We start from the raw sequence: 24,585 nt of genomic DNA on the forward strand, positions 1-24,585 counted from the left end.
TCTGGTGTGTCTTTGAGGATATTTCCAGAGAGCATTGACATGAGATCAAAACTGAGACCGGTTCTGGACATGGGTAGCACCAGTCAGTAACCTGGGGCCCAGATGGACTGAAAGAGAAGAAGAAAGGCAGGCAGCACACGGAAACTCCATTCTTCCCAAATAAGTGGTCTACCCAAGCTGCCATTGCCTGTGGATCTCAGCCTGACTTCAGACTCCTGTGTCTTTACCCGTTTAACACGAGCCATCTAGCAACTGTCCAGGAAATTCCCAGGCAGTTTCTGGGCCTTCGGCTTTGGACTAGGGCTACTTCACTAATCCCCATTGATATGGGGCTTCTAGCTTCTTTAGCTGAGTACCCACTGGGTATCTGCCTTGACAGTGTGGAGAAAGTCACTGTGGGACTACCCAACCTCCAATAATGTAAGCCAGTCCACTAAACCATCTATTCTCTTGGCATTTTTTTTTTTTTTTTGGAAAAACCTAATACAGCACTTTTGCATCTCATGGTTCAACACACAGATGTCCAAGTGATAATTACAAAGTTGAAGAGTTTTATCTTAAGCTAAATAAGGATAAAGTAATAAACACACACACTATCTATCTATCTATCTATCTATCTATCTATCTATCTATCTATCTATCTATCTCCACTGAGACCCATGGCTCCTGTGTATCCTAAGTCTGTGAACACACACACACACACACACACACACACACACACTATCTATCTATCTATCTATCTATCTATCTATCTATCTATCTATCTATCTATCTGTCTGTATATAAATATATCTCCACTGAGACCTATGGCTCCTGTGTACCCTAAGTCTGTGAATACACACACACACACACCACACACACTCTATCTATCTATCTATCTATCTATCTATCTATCTATCTATCTATCTATCTATCTATCTGTATATAAATATATCTCCACTGAGACCTATGGCTCCTGTGTACCCTAAGTCTGTGAATACACACACACACACACACACACACACACACACACACACACACACGAGCACACCCTCGTTTCCCTTGCAGGGCAGCATGATAGTTCAAAGTGGAACACTGTCCGTGCAGAGGAGTCTTGTCCCTGCATGGCCTCTCTTACATCTGGAAATCTGACCAGAGCAGCTCAAAAAGGCAGTAATCTAACCCTGGTCACATTGTCAGTCAGTGAGTTCTCAGGTGTCACACAGTCTTCCTGACACATACCTACAGCCGAGTTTCCCTTCAGGTGAGGCCAGGCCAGCTAACTGTTTCAGAATGAGATCACAGTACTTGCCAGGGTAGGTTTAGCTACAACCCAAGTTTTGAGGGCAAGCTGGCCTGCTGGAGACTCTCGCTTTATCACTCACTATTTGTTATAAGCCAAACAGACCATGGCTGATGAGTCTGCGAGGAAGCCATGAGGAGGTTGTATCATTTCCTAATGACTCATAAACAGTCTGGTATTGGGGCAAAAGCCTCCGTGGGTGGGCCCCAGGAATGTGAGTTTGTTTGTTTGTTTTTACAAGCTTTCTGGGAGATTCTGGTACTAAGTAACCCAGGGAACTGCTTTAGTAAGGCTACTTACTATTTGTTCTTCTCATATACTCCAAGGTCACAGTCCCTTCCTTCTCCGGGTGAGATGCTGTCCTGTAAGGGCTCAGCTTCCCATCCAGCCAGGCCTAGGAATTTAGCTGTAGGCAAAGACAAAGGGCTCTGATTGGCGTATCTCACTCCCCTGATACAAAGTGTCTTAATTGTCCACTAAAGCCTTCCTTTGCCTTTGTGTCCTCCCCACTTCTGCATCCTTTCTTTTCTTTGTGCAGCAACCACGTGTTGGACAAGGGGAAAGGAAGGCTGGTGGTTGTGATAGCCTATCTCTTGCCTGTGTTAAGAGCTGTCTCTTCTACATCAAGGGACCCATTGTCAATATTAGCAGGGCAAGTGCCAAGGACACTTTTCTTCCCCAGTGGATGTTCAGGAAGAAATATTAGAAAAGGTTCAAAGAATTTTCTCTATCCTTCCAAACCTCCCTCACCGGGGGGGCCCTTCTTGCATTCTGACACCTAGCAAGCCGGAATGACAAACAGAGGTGATTGACCAAGGACACTGACTGCTGTCTTCCTGTCCATAGACTGGCTTTGTCTCCTTAATAGCCAAGCTCCTTTCCTGTACCTAAAAGCTGGTAGGGGGACTTAGCACTTGCATGTGCTTAATTTGTGTGCCTCTCACTCCAAAAACAATAATTACGATGCTGAAGGGCAGATTTGGTCACTGCAGAGAAAACCAATCAGAAATGGAAGCCAGGAAGCAGCCCTGACTTGGCTCCTGCAGCCAGGACAGACACAGGATTTCTTACTTGCAGAAGAAGAGACTCTTTGCCTCCTGTTGACCAAGTTAGTTGACCAGATGGTCCGATTCCAATATACACTGGATAGACGAGTGCCTGCTGTATGCTTCCCTCCACCTACTTCTTCTGAAGTTTGCCTCTCACTAGAGTGAATCATTTGGGGGAACTGTAAAGAATATTGTTTTGGGCTTTCTTCAAAACTAGGGCACGCTGAGTGAGCCCATGTGAAAGGTTGCTTGTGGTGACACATGCTTCGACAGAGCCCAGCTCTGAGGAGGTGGAGAAGCTGTGTTCCGTAAAGCTTGCAAAGACAGCCAGCACAGCTTAACTGGCAAGGGCCAGGATGTCTCAGTTTCCTCTCCTGTTTCTGTAATAAAGGACCCTGGCAAAAGCAACTTAAGGGAGAAAAGGGCTTTTTCTGGCTCACAGTTAAGCCAGTCCGTAACGGAAGACAAGGTAGCAGGAGCTTGAAGCAGCTTATGACATCACATCCAGTCAAGAGCATCACATGCTTTCTGCTGCTCAGCTTCCTTTCTCCATGGAGACAGTCCAGGATCCCCTGCCCACGGCATGGCTCTCACCTACAGTTAAGAAGATTTCTCCCATCAGCTCATGTAATCAAGATGCTCCAGAGGCATACACAGAAACCCATCCTCCAGGTTTTTCTATGTTCTGTTGAGGCTAATGAAAGACCCCATCTTGAAAAACAGGTAGATAACAATGAAGGGATGTCCCTTGAGGTTTTCTGACCTTTATACTCTGTGTACATATGTGCACATGTACTGGTATGCACACACACACACACACACACACACACACACACACACACAAACTCAACACGTTGCAAGGCAGTAACATCAGCTTTAGAGTCCACTGGAGGCCATTCCTCAGAACCCTGCCATCCTGCTCCTCGGGGTCCCACCCAGGTCTGATGCTCTGGGCTGGGTTTCTCTTCACTTACATTTCCTCAAGCTGAGGGAATTCTCAGAAAAGCCTGTTAGAACTTGGGTGCTAAAAACCAATCCAAAGGCATTAGAGCGCAGAACATCCCACACCATGGGATACCCTGCTCTGACCTACAGTGCTTCTCTTTTGGAAAATTGTAGCTTAAATACGGCACCCGTGGAAGCTGACATCATTGGCATAGAACCAACAGGTAGGCCAGTGGTCAAGCTGGGGTCCTCTAGTGAAATATGGCCAGTAAGACATACAGAGGAGGAGACTTAAGACAGACTGGCTCACATGATTAGGGAGGTGAAGACATTCTACCGCCTGCTTGTGTGTGTGGGGGGGAGACTCAGCAAAGATACTTATTAACTTTGGACTGCAGATATGAGAGAACCCGAGGAACCAGTCCAAGGACATAAAAAGACCAATACCCCAAATCTCAAGCAGGTGGCAGAAAGTGAAAGGGAAAAATTCCTTGCCTGCTCTGAAGTTCTGTTCTAGTTTCGGAGACAGAGTCTGGCTAGGTGTCCAGGCTTGTCTGAAATCCCTGGGCTCAAGGAATGCTCCTGGCCCAGCTTCTGAGTACCCAGGGCCACCACTCTGAGCCCTCATTTTCTTGTTCTTCCACAGACTGGATACCGCCACCCACATTAGGGAGGGTGATCTGTTTTCGCAAGTCCGAAGATTGGAATGCAGGGTCTTGTCTGGGAATACCTTCATGGATACTCAAGAGTTTCACTTGGGTATCCCTACTCCAGTAGAAATTGACAATTAAAATTAATCAGAGTAGCCACCCAGCCACAGAACTCAAGAGGACAGAGAAGCCAGAAAGAAAAGTGGCCTCTGGGACCTGGGCAGGGGTTGGACTGGGGTGTAGGAATAAGTACCATTGGTTCCAGAAGCCAGAACAATTGCCCTGCTTCTGGTGAAAGAGGAAAAGGTGCCAAGAGCCAAGACTTGCTTTGAACTGTTTCTGTACAGGCTGTGGGGGCTCCCATCATAGGCAACATGCTTAAGGGAGCCCTCTAGCGACTCCTGTACTTCCATTGGCTGACAGACTCCGCCCCCTTTTTTATCTTTATGACAGGTAGTAGTATAATTAGCATTCTATCAGGTAGTGGGGAGGAGAGGAGTTGATCTATTGTTAAAAATTAAAGATACTTGCACTGCATCATCTTCTTGCTAGTTTTTCCTAAGATCTCGGAGCCTATCTCTAAATTCAGTCGTTCTAGCTTCAACCCTTCATTGCTATATCCTGCTGAAAATACAGTTTGCTCTCATGGCAGATCAGGAAAGCCATTTAGCACCAAGAGTGGCTCAAGTGAAGGCCCCCAAAGACACCCACATGAGAACACACGGAGCCTTTGGATGAATAGATTGGATAACATAGCAAAGGGGACTTGGAACATGTAATTCAGAAAAGTCTCTAAGCCAGGGAGACAATCATGGGTCGTCGGAGTAAATGGGACTCATTATGATAACACAGGGTCTTAACACAGACAGGAAGGCACATGAAATGCAGCAGAAGCCCAAGGCAGAGATGTCCCGGGCAGGAGGCAACTTAGATGTGTCCTTCGATGCAGGTGCCCTACACAAAGGCCTATGCAAGGCCCCTGAGAGCCAAAGACAGCCTTGCCTCCCAGCCAGCAACAACCCCGAGACCTCTGTCCTAGAACTCGAGGAATTGGATTTATGTGTCCAATAACCTGAGTGAGCTTGGGATTGAGTTCTTCCTCAGGGTCGGGAAAGAATGTAGCCCTGATCCATTGTGACTCCAGTCCAGTAAGACCCACGTTGGCCTTATGACATGCAGAAGCTGCAACAATAAGCTTGTGTTCTTCCAGTCTCCGGAGTTTGTGGTAATTTGTCACAGCAGCAATAAAAACAGGGCTTCTTAAGTAATAAAAGCCTAAGTGCTGTGTAAGCCCAAGAACTCAGAACTATAGCATCGGGCTCTCTTGCTTTTACAGTTGCAATTGTCATTGGTGGTAAAGATTAAAACACCCAATGACCAAGCTTCTTCACGGCTCTCATACTTGTGTTTCTGACAGACGTTTTCCTAACCCAGTGTCTTCTGACTGCAGCAGATAGGCAAGGATCGTGGGAATGTGTGTGTGTGAATAGCTGCCATTTGGTGCTGCTTGTTACAGACCGTTAGCTTTGCAAGCTCCATTGCACTGGCTATGACTGAGAGCCAGTCATATGAGGAGGCAGGGATTGATGCAATTATATTCATCCGTTCGCTCTTCTTGTTTTAATATCTCAGAGGCTGATGAAGGAGAGTTGAGCGAAGCACACAGTCAGGAGACTCCCTGAGGAGTTTAGAAGGGGCCAAGACAATGAAGAGGCAAGTGGCTGGGGGAAACCAGAAAATAGCCTTGGTATTGTTTGTAATCCAGCTAAGGGGTTGACCAGATGGAGATAGAACATCCTTGCCATTCTTGTCTTAGTTTCCTCTCCTGTTTCTGTGGTAAAATACTCTGACAAAAGCAATTTAAGGGAGAAAGGTTTATTCCAGTTCACAGTTGAAGGGTACAGGGGGATGGCAGTCAAGGCAACAGGAGTGTGAGGCAACAACTGGCACGTGACATACGCAATCAGAAAGGAGAGAGTGATGAAAGCACTGGGCTCCACATTTCCATTCAGAATTCCATCTGGGGAGTGGGGCTTCCTCAATGGGTGGGTCTCCCCACCTTAATTAAGGTAATCAACATAATCAGGCATGCCCAGGGACCATGTCCCAGGTCAACAATGCTAAATGTCACCCCTAGAATTCACGCTTCTTCCCCATTACTCTTGGTCTGTTTCTTCCCAAGGGTGTTATCAATGGCCTGAGGACCCAATCAATATTTTCTTTCAGTTGGGATGCTTACCCAGGAAGAAAGGCAGCTATGAGCACCGACAGAGGTATTGTGCTTCAAGACCCTGTTTGTGTGGGACCAACAAAGAGGTAGAGTGTAGTTTCCCCCTGCTCTGTGATGCCTCTTTGGCCAATATGAGTTACAGCAGTGAGCAGAGAGCCTTGCCAAAGCACTGCTTGTAAATGGTCATGCTGCCTTACATGACCCTACCTGTCTCAGGATTCCCTTGTCCACAAGTTTCCCAAAGCACCCCATGAACTCAGAAATTATGTGAGAGAAGCTTAGTACCCTATAGGCAAATTCTCCATCACCATCAATATCAAATCATAAATATGATCACCATAAATATAACCACCACCACCACCACCACCACCACCACCACCACCACCACCAAAAATGCGGACCATACTGAAGATCCTGGCATCAAAGCATGCAGTAAAAGATCAATATAAAGTTAAAACATGATGCCTGCCAGGAAAGAAGTCTTGAAGCTGAGATGGATTCCTGAAGTTATTATTTATGCCTTGTACAAACACTCTAAATTTTGTGTTGGCCATCAAGGGACTCACGACTGAGTCCGCATTAAGTACTTTTGCATTTCAGTGTGTGGAGGTTGGTTTACAGAGTGGAGCTGGAGATAGCACGTGTGGGTGCCTCGTGCCTGAAATTATCCTGGCCTTGAAGGCTCCATGTCTCTCCCTTCTCTGAATTAACAAAGACTATGTAGAAAGATGCCCTTGGGCATCCACGGGCAGGAAAGCATTCACGTGAGAAAAGCGAGAAAACTTTTCACCCAGCCGTGTTCTCTGAGATACTGTTGGTTGTGCTTAGCATCATGGTTTGAAAGGAAGTTGATTTTGCCTTGTCAGAATTCTGGACCTAGAAGACCCTGGATTTCAACATTCTTGGATTTTGGTGGTCTTAGGACCTTAGCTGCCTACTCAGCAGAACTGTTAGACTCTCTCTCTCTCTCTCTCTCTCTCTCTCTCTCTCTCTCTCTCTCTCTCATTAACTAGTCTCAAACAGTCTTACAGTAAACAGAAAATATATAATGATGTATTATGGATTCCCCTTTTCTCTTACAACTTAATTACCCAGTCTTAGGTGGACTGTTGTAATAAGCACAAAACAGATAAAGATACATCACGGCTAAGACCTAGTAGAATATCTGGCTTAAAGCATGTGTTTTTAAGACGATTTGTTGAATAAATAAAGGTCTTTTCCCGGGAGACTCTGTTGTCTTCAGATGGAGGCCAGCACTGTTTGCACCTAAGGGTGAGTGACTATGGAATCAGGGGGTGTAAGAACACATGTCTCATTTTTTTTTTGAAAGTGTGTTTCACTTTTGTTATTTTTTTTTTCCTGTTTCTCTCTGACTGTATTAATGAGTTTAGACTCTGAGACGGAGGAGGTCTAGAAGCCCTTTTGGGGGGGGTGTCATTTAAATGAGACACAAGGGGGTGTAGAAGACAGGGACCTTTACGTGGCAGAGAGCAGGTTGGGCCCAGGTGGGACTCTTCCAGGCTCATTAGAGATAATTTGCTTCCAGCCCCTGTGGCCTTTCCTCTATGGGGGATAAGTGGCTGACTTGCTGGAATCTGGAGAATTCAGGGGACTCTGAGGCAGGCAAATGATCAATTGCTCAGGGCCCCTTCTTTGCAGAGGAAAATGAGCAGCTTCTGGATGAGTGGGGCGGCAGACATTCTGTCTATGCCTCATCTCTTCCTGGTTAACTTGCCAATTAGACCTCCTCTACCACACGGCGTTTGGGTCACAAGAAACGGAACCAGTCTCACCAACTTCCCTGAATCCCAGCCACAAATAGAAGCTTGTCATTAGCAGTCCTGGGCTCCTCTCTTTGCTGGTGGCTCCCTGTCGCCTGTCATAGGGCAGCTGTTTTAACCCGAGCTGTATCAAAGAGCACTCCTAATGTCCGAGAAAGGTAGTTGCTGATAGTGAAAATATCAGGATAATACATTTAATATATACCTATATGAGCTCTCAGGTCAAGAGATCCTCCTATTCCTTAAAAGGAAACAGACAAACCCTGTCTGAATAGGGGTTCTTTGTCCCTTGTGCATTGCATGGAGTCCTGGAGATAATGATGTTCCGGCTGACAAAAGATTCACAAGACGGATGTTTTTCCAGCATGACTTTGTCTTTGTGTGGCACAAGGTCAAACTGTATTTGAGCAAGAAGGCCCTGCACGGTCTCTGAGCCATGAGGGACTCATGATCAGACCAAATGATGATCCGGGACCTTGTTTCCCAAGGGGCAGTTGTGTCTCTATTTGGTGTTAGGTACTTAGGGAGGTTCTGTGATACCTACTGTATCAAAGTAATTGACCAGGATAGTAGTATGTTCCGGGAAGATTCAAGAAGGAACAGAACAGATTTCCACCTGAGATCAGCTAAAGGGTTAGGCACTTTATAAAGGAAAGCTGAATGTAGTCTTGGGGTTCTTCCTTCCTCTGGCATGCTCTGTGCTCTGCCCCCCATCAACCTGGAAAGAGAACAGGAGGCAGAGACCAGGCAGAAATGGAGTTTCAAAATGTACTGTACATCTGTAGCTGAGGAGACAGACTGCCCTCTCTGGTGGCTCTGGAAGTCACAGGACTCATGTATGCATGCTCCGACTCAGGGATCTGCCTCAGGGCAAGATCTGGGCTTGGGGCTGGCTTTGCATCTGGTCTGCAGTTCTAGACAACAGAGAGCAAGCAAGGTCACTCTGGCCTCCTTGTCTCCCAGGACAGCAGTCCTCAACTGAGTTGTACCAGACTCACAGGCTATGGTGTCCTCCCTACATCGCTTTCTGATTCAGTGGGGCGGGGTTAGAACCTGGGGGTCTGAGTTTGAGTGAGGCCTCAGGAGCTGCTGCCAGCAAGGGTCCTCTGAGAACTTCTGTTCTGGAAGCAGGCCCAGCTCAACACTGACAAAAGACCAGGTTTCCTGGAGTCCTTCAGGCTGCCCCCCTTTCCAGGTCTCTTTACTGAGCAGGCTGCTGAACAAACGTGAGGACACACGGATAATCTCCTTCTGATGTCTTATCATCAAGCCTCAGTGTTATACGAAGCAATTTTATTCCTTTATATTCAATGAAGGAGGGTCCCTGTGTCCTTGAAGCCATTGCCCTTCCTAGCTTAGGTTTGCCTTGTACTGCAGCCAAGGCAAGTGTCTTAGCTCTGCCTCTCATGTTCCTGGTAGGGTAAATGGTCACCATGTCCTCAAAGATCAAGCCATGCCCCAAGTGTCTAATATCACTGGGCCCTCTGTCTACTTCTGTTTTCATGGCCACTTAACAATGTGATAGTGAAAGTCAGTGCAGAGCAAAGCTCCGTGTGTGTGTGTGTGTGTGTGTGTGTGTGTGTGTGTGTGGTCTTCTATTTCCACAGCTTGGAGAACTCTAATGTAGTTCTAATGTAGTGATTCCTATGAATAGACTCTGGTGGAAAGGAACTACAGAGTGAGTGGTAGAGGTTATTGCTTAGGGCTGCTGCCTTCATTTGCCTAGATGTTATTTATAAAAGGGCACAAGGAAAGCCTTTGAAAGGGAAAGCCATGTTGAGTTTTGAGCCCTGGGCTGGACCTGTGGCTAGAACTCTGCTCTGACCAGTAGTCACATTCATTATTTGCCAACACGCAGACTTTAGCTGGTGACCTATCCGACCCCGGGGCTAAGTTGATGCACCTGGGGCTCCAGCTCTTCTTGTTTTCATCTCTGAACTAGATGGGCAGATATGGGCAGGGAGGGGCATCTTTCAATTTCACACAGGGCTACCAACACCTTGGGCAAGGCCTTAAGTCTGGAGACCTGGTGTCCTCCAGAAAACGTGATCTTAGCGAGGGATCTGAAACTTCGATACCATTGAGACAAATGAACGCCATTCCCTGCCCACCCAGAGAATCTGCCATGGCTGCTAAGGCCTCATTGGTTCCATAGTTGCAGATGGGGGTAGGGGTGGGGGTGGGGGACCAGAGTTCATGATGGCTACCTCTAGATAGCAACAATGAACACTGTCCTCATTTTTTACAAACTCTGCTGAGGAGCTAAGTGGCCGCTGGGATCCCAGAGACTGGGAGTGGGGGGACAGTGAGGGCATAGGAGGATTCTAGGTTCTATTGTGGCAATGTTGTCCCTCTCTTGGGTGTTCCTTTTCCTTTGGCACTTTATCTGGGTTTCACCTTAGTGAATTTCACTTCGAAATGGGCTTTAAAAAAAAAAAAACAACAACAACCCAGTCCTCTACAGCTCAGAACCGGACCTTCAGCTTTGTTTGTTTCCGTGTCCCAAGGACCTCGGGGCTCCACTTTGGATCCACAGGACGGAGTGAAGCCGGCAGGTGCTACCTCCCACCACACAGCAGAGAACAGACAGGCACTAGTCTAAAATTCCAGGCTTCCTGCTGCAGCCTGGAAGGTGACCCGCATTCCCCACATTCTGTACTGGCATTGCGTTGCACATTCGAGCAGGGGACTTGTTTCTCAAGAAAGCGTTCCTCAGGCATTTTCCCTGCAGGGAAGGCAAACATCAGGATCTGTGCCTGGAACTTTCTGCATGGGGGAATGTGAAGGGACAACAGCCCTGGCAGCCTTGAAGAGCTGGCTCCCTCCCCTGGCTCCCACTGGGGTTCTGCCTGGCTCTGTTGATGCCTGGCTGAGGTTAACAAACACCTTCTTCTATCTCTTTCTGAAGGTTTACACGGACTTCTCAGAATTTCCTGGGGTGCGTGAGTGTGTTTGGAGAGGAGAGGCATTATTTCTTAAAGCCTCCAATACATTTTAAAAATATTTATTTTATAAATAGAATTACATATATTTATATATTCTTAATTGTGAATCAATCCCTCCTTTCAAATGACGTTAGCTTGGGTCAAGCTGTCATGAAAATATCCAGCACAGCATCTCAAGGTGAAGCTCTGAGGACCTCATTGGAGGAAAAAGGGCCTTTTAACCCTCTCTTCCCTTTGGATGCTGTACTGGTTAGTTTTTTGTCAATGTGACATCATTCAGGGTCATTTGGAAGAGGGAACTTTCTTTGGGAAAGTGCCTCCATCAGATTAGTCTGTGGTACATTTTCTTTCTGTTTTTGGACTGCTAGTGAATGTGAGAAAGCTCTGTCCATTTCGAGTCTTACTATCCTCGAGCAGGCAGCCCTGGGTTATATAAGAAAGCAGGCTGAGAAAACTGGGAGGAATAAGCCAGGATTCCTGCATGGTTGCTGCTTCAGTTCCTGCCATGGCATCCCTTCATGGTGGACTACAAACTGTAAGGTGATGGATGGGAGCCCTTTCCTCCTCAGTTTACTATTGGTCATGGTGTTCATCCCACCAGTAGTAGCAGACAAGAACAGATGCCATCACTGCTCTTCTGGGGTCCCTGCCTCATGTAAGATGCTTGGAACCAAGAAAACTCTAGCATCTCCCCTTGTGTTTTCTCTCAGTTGGTCAGACCTGGGTGCCCCAAAGAATATGTTGTGAGTTTAATCCTGAGGAAAACTAGTTAACTAATCAAAGGAAGAACTATCTAGAGCAGACATTTTGCAAATTATGTTCATGGTTCTAGAAGAGAAGGGTTAGAGCAGCCTAGCAAATAATATGCTGTCATATTTATATGTAAAACAATAATGTATAATAATATAATAATTATATATCTAATATATAATATACAACATATAATATATAACATAATATGTAATCTGTAATGTATAATATGTAATATGTAATATATATGACAGTATATTATTTGTTGGGCTGCTCTAAACTTTCTCTTCTAGAACCATGTACATAACTTGTAAAAATGTCTGCTGTGGATATATAATATTATATATCATTGTACACTATATATATTATATTTTATTTATATGTGGATTCTTTATCCAAGACAAACAAAACATGGTATTTGTTGAATTATTGGTCGTGTTGGTGTTTACCCATTTTCTGTTTACATGTTATATTATTCTGTTTACATGTTATATTATACTTGGCCTGTGCACCTGGCAGGCTTTCTCCCATGCTGTAGCCTGTCTCTTCAGTCTGTTTTCTTTGCAGTGCAGCAGCCTTTTAGTTTCATGTGACCCATATGTCTTGCTCTTATTTCCTGAATGATGGGAGTCCTCTCTAGGAAATCTCTACCTATTTTTCTTCAGTGTTTTGAAAGCTTCCTGCCTTCCATTAAGACCTTTGATCCATTTTGAATTGATTGTTGTACCAGGTGAACAATGAGGATGCAGCTCCATTCTGCACGTGACTAGCCAGTTTCCCCAGCACCATTTGTTAAGGGCGACATCTTCTCTCCAGCACGTGCTTTGGCACCTTGTTGGAAATCCGCTGCTGCAGTTGCAGAAGCCTCTTTCGCTCCCATTGGTCCACTTGTGTTTGTGCCGGTACTATGCCATTTTGATGCTTACTCTAGAGAAACTGAAATTGAGCGTCACGATACCTCCGTGTTGTTCATTTTGCTTCGGCTATTTTGGGCTTTCCACATTTCCATATGAAATGTAGGACCTTTTTTTTTCTTTCTATTTTTGTAAAGAATGCTATTGGAATTTTGCTGGCACCGTGCTCAAACTTTAGATAGCGTACAGCAGTATTATGATGGCACGGTCTTGCCTCGGTTGTTCGTCTGTGTTTATCCCTTCAGACTTACGGGTTTGGGAATCATTCAGACTCAACTCCACTGTGGCCTTTCTTGTCTTATTCTTTGCTGAACTAGAACAGCACTGATGCTTGTGTTGTCCTTTGGGCTGCCAACCTCCCCCAACCCCAGGATTTATGTGCTCCCTTTAAGCACGAGAAACAGTCACTGACATTGATTTTAAATTGGTTAAGACGTAGGCTAGAACTTCTTTCTCGTACAGGGAGGACTGCATCAGGAAAATGAAGAAAACTGATTTACCCCGTGGTTGGATTGGTGAGCTTCACCTCCCCACCTCTCTAGGGAGAGCTCTTGGGGGGTGCTTAAAGAGACGGGGTCATCTCCTTTTGCTATGTTTAAGCCAAGAAAATACCAAGAAAGGGGCTCAGACTTTGAGTATCAGTCTTTGTGAGCTTGGCTAGTTCATATAATCTGTGCTTGATTTTACTAATCTCAACCTCTATCTGAGCAAGTACTTATGTATATAGTTCTTACATTTTCCCCAATAGTCACAATATATATGTATGCACCATGGTCTTATCTTTCCATGAAAATCTTTTAACTTATCCTTATGTTAGCCCTTTCCCTGGGGTGACAGTCAATATACTTAACTTTTGCGGTCTATCACAGAGGTCTTAGTTGTTCCAATAGGCTGCCATGTAAAGGTGACCTTGGAGGAAGTGGAGGCTCTTAGTGAGGTAGCTACTACCTCAGGATCAGATGGGCAAATGACCCTGAACATTTCCAGGGTCAGGAGCTACTTTGATCAGGGAGACTTGTAGGGAAGGCTTGTAAGGCTCACGGTGAAATAGGCTTGTGTCTCTTCTCCAACTCTGTCCTTTGTAGCACTCAGCTTGTCTTCTAGACTCCAGCTGGCTCCACTCCACTGCTGCTGCTGTTCTTGGTGGTTGTCCCATGATACTGGCACCTCCAAAACACTACTGTTTTCTGCTGCAATTGGGCTGCACTTTCACCAATATCCTCTCATAGGCTCTCTTCATGGTACCGAGCCTCAACTTCTCTGCATGGCCCATTCAATACCTTCAACTGCTAATGAGGTTGCACCTTCACCATTTGCCTCTCCTGGCCCCTCACAGTGTCATGTCTTCGTTGCTCTCCCTGACCCCTCATCCCTTCTAAATCAGTACCACCTGGGTGACTCTTACAAGTTCAGCTGCCAGCTAGAGTTATAGCCTTGGCTGCCTCTGGAACAGAGCTTCTGTGTGTTGACACTCAAGAAACACTAGAAGATTTCACTTTTCTGATGCTGGTCTCTTCGTAATCACTGCTAATTTCTCAGCTCCAGCTGACCAGCATCAATTGTCCCAGTAAAACCAAAGTAAGTTAGTGGTTCTGGTCACAGGCCATTCTTTAGCCCCAGTTAACCAGAACCACAGATTCTTCACACTAAGGGCCTGCTGGAATCTTTGCTTCCCTCCGAAACTTCACAAGCCAGACCTCCTTGTCTACATTGTTCCCAGCAGTTTTATCTTCCAAACTCCTACAGAACAGTTCATTAAGCTCTCAACACTTAATGGCTTTTCCAAATCAAAGTTCCAAACTCCTTCTACAATCCTCCCCCAAACATAATCAGGTCTGTGTGATACTCTACAATCCTGGTACTAACCTGTTTTAGTTAGGGTTCCTATTGCTGTGACAAAACACCATGACCAAAAACCAAATTGTGGAGTAAAGGGTTTATTTGGCTTATACTTCTATATCACTGCTCATCACCGAAGGAAGTCAGGACAGGAAGTCAAACAGGACAGGAACCTGGAAGCAGGAGCTGATGCAGAGGCCATGGAGGGGTACAGTTTACTGGCTTGTTGCTCATGACTTAGTCACCCTGTTTTTTTTTTTTTTAATAGAAGAGTGTCATGTCACTGTTCTATAAAACAGGACCATCAGCCCAGGGATAGAATCACCCACAGTGGGGTGGGCCTGCCCTCCCCCATCAACCATTAATTAAAATGCTCGACAGGCTTGTCCATCAGCAGCTCTGATCTTAGGGAAGCATTTTCTTAATTGGGGCTCTCTCTTCATTGTTGGCTCTAGCTGTGTCAAGTTGACATAAAACTATCCAGCACACGGTTGTTATGTATTTCTTCATTCTCATCTTTACCTGGAATGAGGTTTCAAGGATCATGGTGATCAGTGCTATAGTCATGATGCCAAACCAACAACAGAACACTCATGGGTTTTATCAAGTTGAAGAAAACAGCTTTGTCTAGCATGGATGGAACTCAGAGTCCACTGAATCTCCAGCATTGCACAACAGCAACAGCAACAACAACACCAATAATATAAATAGAGGGACATAAAATGATTTCTTCAGGACTCCCAATTTTGGGCTTGACCTGGATCTGTGAAGAATTCTAAGGCTTCATGTCTGAGTAGGGTACACAAAGATGGTGGCATCCCAGCAAGGCAATGCGAGGTTCATGGAGGAGAGCCATAGGCACAGACTATCTGCCTGCATGGCCAAGGCTTCAATGGAGCACTGTCTTTTCCTCTCCAAAAAGTTTCCTGCGTGGGTACAGAGATGCCAGCTTGACATTTGCCTGGCCTCTTGTTCTCCATTTTCCCCCCAGGAAAGTAGGGGTTAGGGAAGTTTTAGCCAGGGAGAACAATTCATTTCAAAAGCTCAAGCCAACCTGTGTTTGTCTTCCCGACCTCTAGACTATTTTAATCTTGTAAACGGTAATGATGTGTGTGGGGAACAATTTTGTTGTTTACTGAAGCAGTTGAATGATAATTGTGGAGACAGAAGAAAGCGGAAGGCATTTCCCACAGACTCAATTTCTTGCTGTCAGTCTCTATGCTAATATAGGCTCCCATGTTATGTCTTGTGAATCATGATGAAAAAAAAAAAAACCCAGAAAGGAACACAGCAGGGGACCAGGGCCTGGAGAGGCCTCTTCCCCAACAGGAGAGTCCAGGAAATGGGACAGTCACAGTGCTAGCTTCCCTGTAAGTCCAGAGTGCAGAGAGCACCGCTAAGCCCACAAAGTGGAGTGTTAATGCTACAGACCACCTTCAGAGACACAGCTGTAGGGGTGAAGGCGGAGCTTCCTTCTGAATTCCTGCAGGGCTATGTGTTCTGTGGCAGCATGATAAAGACAGACAGAACAGAACCAACACAAAATGATTTCTTCTTAGGTTAATGTACTTATCTATTACTGTGCAACGATAGCTCATTAAATACTCAGCTTGAAAAATCAACACATATTTCTCTTTAATAATCTTTCTCTCTTAAATGAGTCTTATGCCCCTGCTACATATGTAATTTATTTAGTTTTAAAATAAACTTTTCTTGTACATATGTAAAGTGTGTAACATAACGTTTTACTATCTCTGCATGCCTATGTTTGACTCTAGGATCTGAATAGGATTGATTCTAGGATTCCCAAAGGTAGCATACCAAAGCTCACTAAGACTCAAGACCCTTACCCGATCTGGTGTGGTATATGCGTATAATCTAAGTGCATCCTCTTATGCATTAAATCATCTTCTAATACCTAGATGTTCTGTTGCTATGCATAGACTACATTATTTTGGAAGAACAATTTCAGAAAGAACATATTTGGGGGAATATTTCCCATGTGGAGAGCATGAACAACATCATGGTCTTGATCACACAGTATGTAAATAAGAAATGTTTGGGCAAACAAGCCCCAACAGAGAGATAGGTACAGAGGCCAAGGAGCCGTGAAGCTCAGAAGGCTGTAACAGGGTACACATGTCTGTCACATGGTTTGTGTTGGAGTGGGAAACTCAAGTTTTACTTTATAGACTTTCTAGCCTTTCTCCCCAATCTCTGCTGTTGGCTGAATCTGTAGGCACAAGAATACGATCAATGGCTTTATACACAGTGGAATTATGACTACCGCCAGATAACTTTACATGCTTGTCACCATGCATAACTTTCTTTTTGTGTGTGATTGGTGAGACCACCTGAGCTCCTTTAGCAGACCTTGAGAATACAGTAGAATAGTAACCATGGCATATTTCCTACAGTAAATACCAGATATGAGGCCTTCCTCAGAATCAAATTCTACATTCCATTTCTAGATGTACATTGTACTCTTTAATCCATGTCTCCCCATTCCCCCCTGCACTTTCCACTGGTGACCACTGGACTAGCCTCTATCTTGGTTTAGATGAGGTTGTTTATCTCTCTGCGTCTACCTGATTTAGCTTACAACAGTATCCTCTGGGTGTATCCCTCCCTCTGTAGCAAATGACAGCATCTCCCCCTTTTATGGCTGAACAATACTCCATCAGATACACAGTTAATTAACTTCTCGGTGTAGGTGTTGGAGTCTACATAGAAGTGGGATCTGGTGTCAGGATGTAATTTAGAATTTTGTAAGGTTGGAGAGAGCACATGTCTCATGAACAAAGGATGATTGAAATAGGATACAGAGAATAACAAAAGGCTGTGGACCACATTGCTTCTTGGTAGGCAAGACCAGGAAGCTGGCAGGGAGCATGGGGAAACACTGGAAGATGCATGGGGGTTGAGCTGGGACTTTTGTTCACACAGGTAGAGTTATGCAGGACAAATTGTCAGATCTCTTCCATTAGAACCACTCAGGATTAGCGGTGAGTAAGTCGGACAGGCTCGTGAATCAGAAATCTGCAGAGCGAATAAGACTGCTCGTTGTGCATTCTTCAAGGACCTCTGAGATGTAGGAATCTCAGGTACAGCATGACAGTGGTGGCTTCTACAGGGATTGCTTGGATGGTGGATATAGTTTGGGGGTCTAGATGACTTGCTTCATTAAGAAGGGAGCTCCCAGCCTATTTGGGGGCCCAATCAGCTGCATGCCCACAAAGGGGATGTAATGGAGAATCTGGCTGTGGGTTGACTCAAGGTTGACCTGGTGGGCACAGAGGGCATCCAGACTTCACTGCAGGCTTCCAGGCTCAATGGTGACACGATCTGCTTTGGATCTTTGGGGTGCCTGAAAACCTGTTTCTCTTTCCTGCTTCAGTCGGGGCTGGCTCTGGGGCTAGCTGAAGTTGAGGCTGCAGATGCTAGGCACTGTCAGGAGAGGATCAGGTTATGGAGAAGGAAGGCCAGAGATCAATGGGACAGGGTGACCTTGGGATTGCAGCTGGTAAGAATTTAACAGAACAGCTTTCTGGGAAAGAGTTTTCAAGCTTGTAAAGGAGTCAGTCTATAGGTAAAACGTGAATCCTGTCAATGATGGTTACAGAAGTATGGACACAGACTGTCCTGTTCTTCCTCGGGCTTGTTTCACATCCAAACAGTTCATAAGTGTCGGTTTTTATTTTTATTTTTATTTTTATTTTATTTTATTTTATTTTATTTTAGCAGACCTGACTATGCACAGGAAAATCTTGAGTTTCTCAGCTCTGGTCATGTCAGACAAATTGAAGATCTAAGGGACTTCTTTTGAAGGAAGGTAAATCTCTCAACATTTTACTCTTAATCTGAAATCGGACCTGCCTTTAACAAAGCATTCCTGGGCTGTAGACATGGTTCGTTGGTTAAGAGGGCTTCCTCTACTTCCAGAGGACCCAAGTTCAGTTCCCAGCACCCACGTTGGGAGGCTTACACCTGCCTACTGCCTGTAGCTCCTGCTCCAGGAGCCCAACACCCTCTTCTGGCCTTCAAGGTTACCTACATTCTGTACACACCTTCTCTCTTCTCTCTTCTCTCTCTCTCTCTCTCTCTCTCTCTCACACACACACACACACACACACACACACAATTTTAAAAGTAAAATTAACTTTTTAAAATGTAACATTTTAGTCTTTTAAAATACATTTTTATTTTTTTATACATTTTAAATTAAATATAATTATATTACTTTACCCTCTCCAGCCCCTCCCAAGTCTGCCCTTCCCCCGCCCCATTTAGCTCCTTACATGCCCTCCTCCTAAACTGATAGCTTCTTCTCCCCAACTTTTATGGTTACACACACACATAAATACAACCTGCTGAATTCATTTTTGGTGTGTGTGTGTGTGTGGCTTCAGGGTTGACTACTCTGTATTGGACAACCAATTATGAGTCCTGTCCTCGGGAAATGCTAACTCTCCCCTTCTCCGCAGTCATCAGTTGCCTGTAGTTTCTTGTCCAGGGCTGTGACCCCATGAGATGTCCTCCTCCTGCATGTCTATTGGTACTGTATTACATGAACCAATTACTGTACATGAGGTAATGCTCATGCAGCCATTTTGATGAGACCCTGTTTCATAGCAGCCTTGCTGGTATTTTGGCTCTTATAGTCTTTCTACTCTTTTTCTCTGAAATGTTCCCTGGACTAAGGAAGCAAGAGCTATAACATAGATGTATTCGTTATGGCTGGACTCTCCACAATCTGTCAACCTTGGCGTTCTGTCCAGTTGTGATGGTCTTTATTTGTTGTAAAAAGAAGCTTTTTGGGTGAAAGCTGCTCTCTGTGGGCATAAGAAGAAGATAGGAATTATGCCGGTCTAGCAAAGTAGCAATAGTAGATCCTGTTTTAAGATTCATGAACTTGTTAGCCCTGGGACATTTGCTAGGCTTCTAGTATCAAGCATAGTTTCCCGCCTGTTGAGTGGCCTCAAGTTCAGCTAGACAGCTGTAGGTTACCACCAACATGTGAGTGCTTCTTACTGCGCCCTCATGGATATGGCTATCCTGTCACGTGGGTCATTGCTGTGGTTCACAGATGTCACAACCAGGAAGGACTACTAGTTGCTTCCCTCTCTTGACACCTTGCCTAGTATTTTCTGAAAATGCCATGAAAGCTAGACCACAGGAAGAAGGCTTTTAGGTTAGAGCTAGCTTTAATAATATGAGCCTTGTAACCTAAGTATGCAGTGTCTTTGGCAATATGGGGTTACCATCAACCTCTGGGAGGCAGCGATGGGCCTCCCATAGTTTATATATTTTTAGGAGTTACACAGACTACCCTGACCAATCATTCTGAAGAAGTATTTTTTGTGCCTGGTGCTGAGTTTTTATTAGTCCATGGTTCTTATGGGGAGCCCATGAAATAGAATATATATATATATATATATATATATATATATATATATATATATATATATATATGCCTGTGTATTTGAGTATGTGTACGTGTATTGTGTGTGGTTTTAGGAAAGTATAAATTACTACATTCCTTGAGACTTTATGCAACAATCTTTCTGCTATTTCCCCTCCTCTTGCCTCCTCCTTCCCTCCCTCTTTTCTCTTTCCTAGTTGGAGTCCCTCTTTCCATTTTTTCATTTCTTGATTTATATCATCTGTATCCTGCTACCCCCCATGCAAGCCCCCTACATCCGAGTATGGTCCCTTCATAATTTCTGTGTTGTTTACTCATATCTGAAGATTTGGAGCTAAGAACAGAAAATGACAGTGAACATTCAGCACTTGTCTTTCTGGGTCTGGGTCACCTCACTCCATATAATCTCTTCTAGGTAGCTCCACCCACTTACTTGTAAGGTTCATGGGTTTCCTTTACGGCTGAAGAGTGGTCCATATAGTGTATATGCACTACATTTTCCTTACCATTCATCTGCTGGAGGGCATGCAAGTTGGTATGTTACTGGCCCAAAACAGACACATAGACAATAGAACAAAACGGAGATCAACACAAAAGTATTTTCTTGATCCTAGCCATTCTGATGGGGATAAGATGAAATCTCAAGTTAGTTTTAATTTGTGTTTCCATAATTGCTAAGGGCAATGAGCACTTTCTGGAGGTATTACTTAGCCATTTTTGTTGGATTTCATCGATCGAGGGCTCTCTGTTTAGAGCCTCAGCCCGTTTCCATTGGGCCATTCATTTCCTCTGCTCTTCATCTGTATAGTCTGGATATTAACCTTCTATCAGATATACAGCTGGAAAAGATTCTCTTCCACTCTGTAGTACTCCTCTTTATCCAGTTGATATTTCCTTACCTGCACAGAGTGTTTTAGTTTTATGAAACTCCACTGCTCAATGTTGACCTTAATTTCTGGGCAAATGGAATCCTAGTCAGAAAGTCCCCCCACATGCTTAAATCTTGTATGGTACAGTCCATGTTTTCTTCTTGGAGTTTTAGATTTTCAGGTTCCAAATTAAGGTCTTTGTTCCACTTGGAGATAATTTTTGTATGAGGTGATTGATAGATAGACATATAATTTCATTCTTCTGATTATTAGATGCCCAGTTTTCCCAGCAGCATTTGTTGACGATGCTGTCTTTTCTCCAGAGTATGTTTTTGCCTCTTTGTCAAGTGTCAGTTGGCTGTACTCATGTGAACATCTTCTGTTTTGTTCTCTTGGTCTACGTGTCTGTGTTTGGCCAGGACCATCTCATTTTTATTACTAGAGAGCTGTATTATATCTTGAAGTCTGGCATGACAATTCTTCCAGTATTATTCTTTTAGCTCAGGATGGCTTTGGCTAGCTGGAGTCTTTTTATGATTCTATATGAATTTTTAAAAGGCCAGCTCACGCCCCATTGCAGACCAGCTCATTTGGATCACTGCAGATGTACATCAAAAGCCATAGATTTGCTGGACTTGTTGGTACACACAAGAAGATTAGGAGTTCAAAATCATCCTTAGCTATATATTGAGTTGGAGGCCAGCCTGGAGTATATGAGACACTTACTGTACAAAAACAAAAACAAAAACAGAAACAAACAAACAAACAATTAATGGAACAAACACAGCCCTGGGCTTTTTCTTGCTTTAGTTTCTTTAAACTAAACCTTCTCTTGACTAATTGGCCAGTGAGTCTCCGACAGCAAATCTGTCCAATTAGAAGCTGTTTCCTCTCAGGATCTTACATAAGACGGAACAAACTCGTTCTTCCCTTCAAGCCTTGGCCTCCTATTACCCACAGCCTCTTATTGGTCCTGCTTTGGTCAAACAATTCCCGAGTCAGAATAAAGGGCAGTTTTCTAGGACAAAACAAACAATGCCCAAGATGCTTCCATTGTTTCTCAAGTAGCATAGCACCTCAGCAAGGTAAGAGCTGTCCCCTTACTGTCCCCAGCACACTTGGCCAAGGCTGTTGCTGACTGCAGGCTGCCTTGCCCTTCTGAGCTAGCACATCCAGTGTTCTCCCACTAAGGAGGCGAAGGGCTGGGAGGACTCAGTAAACACTGTTTCTTTCAGCCAACGAGTAGATACATTTATCTTTTAGAAAACATTTTTAAAAAATTGAATGCAAGAGAGTGGCTTCTCCCTGTGTTTTGCTCTTGTAACCTAGAAATCCTTGCTTTCGGCAAGTTCGGCTTCGAGAATGTTGAATGTTCTCTGCTCCACACAGCGCACTTGTGAAGCCAGGCCTCGCTTACTCCACAGAGCTGGAACCTGAACTAAGGCCTCTGTGGCTGTACAGGTGGCATCTGCTGAGCCATTTCTCTACCATGCCCTAAATGGGTTTCTAGGCCAAAGCTCAAAAGCTAGCAAACCCATAAAACCCAATTTCTTCCCTCCCTTTTAGAGTCTTTGGGCAGATCTTATTGCTTTATTGATTTAGATCCTGCAAGAAATTAAGAACTGAGACATTTGATTAGAGCTTCACACTAGTCAAAGCAAGAGCTATTGCACTGGATCCTTAGCAAACAGTGATCTCTGTGAGGGGACAATGACATGCCAAGGCCATAGACTTCCCCTAACCCCAGCTATCTGTTCCTTGAACATTTCTGTACAGCTCGGGGACACATAACACAGTTGATGAAGTGTTTGCCTCGCATCCATGATGCCCTGGATTTGGTCCTCAGCACTGTAGAAACCAGGCAAATTCCTATAATCCCAGCACCCAGGAGTGTAGGCAGGAGGATCAGAACTTGATGGCCATCTTTGGCTCATAGTGGAGAGTTTGAGGCCAGCCTGAGCTACATGAGACACTGCCTTTAAAAAATAGGGGTTCTTATAGAGTGGCTCACTGCCCGGGAGACTTCCCAGAAATACACAGTACCAGGCCTTACTGCAGACCTTGTGAGTTGGAAACTGAGCACGGGTTCTAGGAATTTATGTTCTAATAAAACCTGTTTGAGAACCACTGCTTCTTATATTGTGTACTAGCCAGATTTTAATTACTGTAGTGAAATAGACAACATGATCAACTTAAAAAGAGAAAAGGCTTCTTTTGGCTCCAGTCCCTGGTGAGTTAACCTGGTTGCTTTGGTGCCTGTAGCCATGTGTGACTGGGCAAAAGAAATCACACATAGCCAGGAAATAGAAAGAGAAAAGAAAAAGGGTCCAGGAACCATAATCTCCTTCAAAGCCACATCTTAAGTCATTGACTGACCTCCTGCTAGGCCCGGTCTTTCAAAGATCCCACCACATTCCCCAGAAGGGCAACACTCTACATCTAAACCGAAGAATAGACCAACTTTGCTTGTCTGTTTTCAAACGAAAGACAAAGGCACAGTTGGTATCCTCCTGTTGTGGACAAAGAGGAGTTGAGCCCTGTCTGAGAACAGTGGAAGCTGTTACAGATTGGACCCTTTTCTTTCTTGACTCAGTGTCTCCTATAATCATATCACATGGACCCATCTCTCCTACCCCATACATAGCCTTTGCCACAGGACCAGTTGTTGGTCATGGGCAGGGAGTTCAGTGTGTCTTACCAATTCTTAACACTCACAGTCCCCTCCTCCTGGCTGCCCTGACCTCTGAGGTCATTCGTTCCTGATCCTGGGAATTACCCAGGCCCCTGAACACAGGTGTTCAGCCTCCGGGTGACAGGCTGGTTGCTGGTGTCTGTGGTGATGAATCACAAGCCCTCAGCTTCGAAATCTATTCTGTCTTCTGCCCCATCACCGGAGGTTTGCTGATGTCTCTGTCAGCTGCGATAGTTATTTCTCCATGTAAAGGATGACATATTTGCTTTTGAATATTACACCATGGACTACAAATCTCAACTCTGTAAATTGATACATTTAAACTAACTGTCATTACTGTGGTGCAAGAAACCTGAGGTGGAAAACAATTTCTTTTGCCAGCTTTGTCTGGTGCAGCGTTCCCTTCAGGGTCACATTTACTTTACATGCCTGCTGCATGGTTGCAATCATCACCAACCTCAGAAGACAGAGGAGAGGACCACATATATCCCACCCTGGTTACCTCTAGTGTGAGGAAAAAGTGTTGAATTTGTGTGGATTATTATTTATTATCATTATTATTATTATTATTATTATTTTGAGTGTTATGGACTGAGTTTATGCTTTCTTCCCCAAGGTCCCATGATGAATTTTCAAGTCCCAGCTCCTCAGATTGTAACCTTATCTGAGTCAGGGCATTTGAAGAAGCAATCAGGAGAAGTCCATCACCGTGGACCTGGGATCCAGTGGCCACAAGCTGTGTTGAGTGGCACGCATTTCCTCCAGAAGCCCATTTCTTACTTGGTCATCCCTCGAAGTCCATGATCGTAACATGCCTTTCCCTACCCACCCCTCAGCCCCTCATCTCCTTCAGAGAGGCCTTCCCACTGCCGCATGACTGTTGATGACCGTGCTTCCCTCTGTCCATATCTGTTCACACTGTTCTCCCCTCTACCGTGCCATCCTCCTTCAGTTCTGCACAAGCATTGTTCAGGGATTTTCAAACTTGGCTGCATATCGGAACCACTATGGGGTCTAAAAAAACAAAAACAAAAGCAAAAACAAAACCAAAAACCCTTCAGACCTACAGGCTACCCCAACACCAGTGACATCAGAATGTCTTCCAGGGTCATGCTTCAGCATGCTTTATAGCCTTGGAACTTCAGTGGACAGTCAAGCAGACAGTGCCTTGGTCTTCTGTATCACACTGAGGTTTCTCCAACACTGATGTGTTCACG

This window comes from Mus caroli, chromosome 6, assembly GCF_900094665.2.
Source record: "Mus caroli chromosome 6, CAROLI_EIJ_v1.1, whole genome shotgun sequence".
Lineage (NCBI taxonomy): Eukaryota > Metazoa > Chordata > Mammalia > Rodentia > Muridae > Mus > Mus caroli.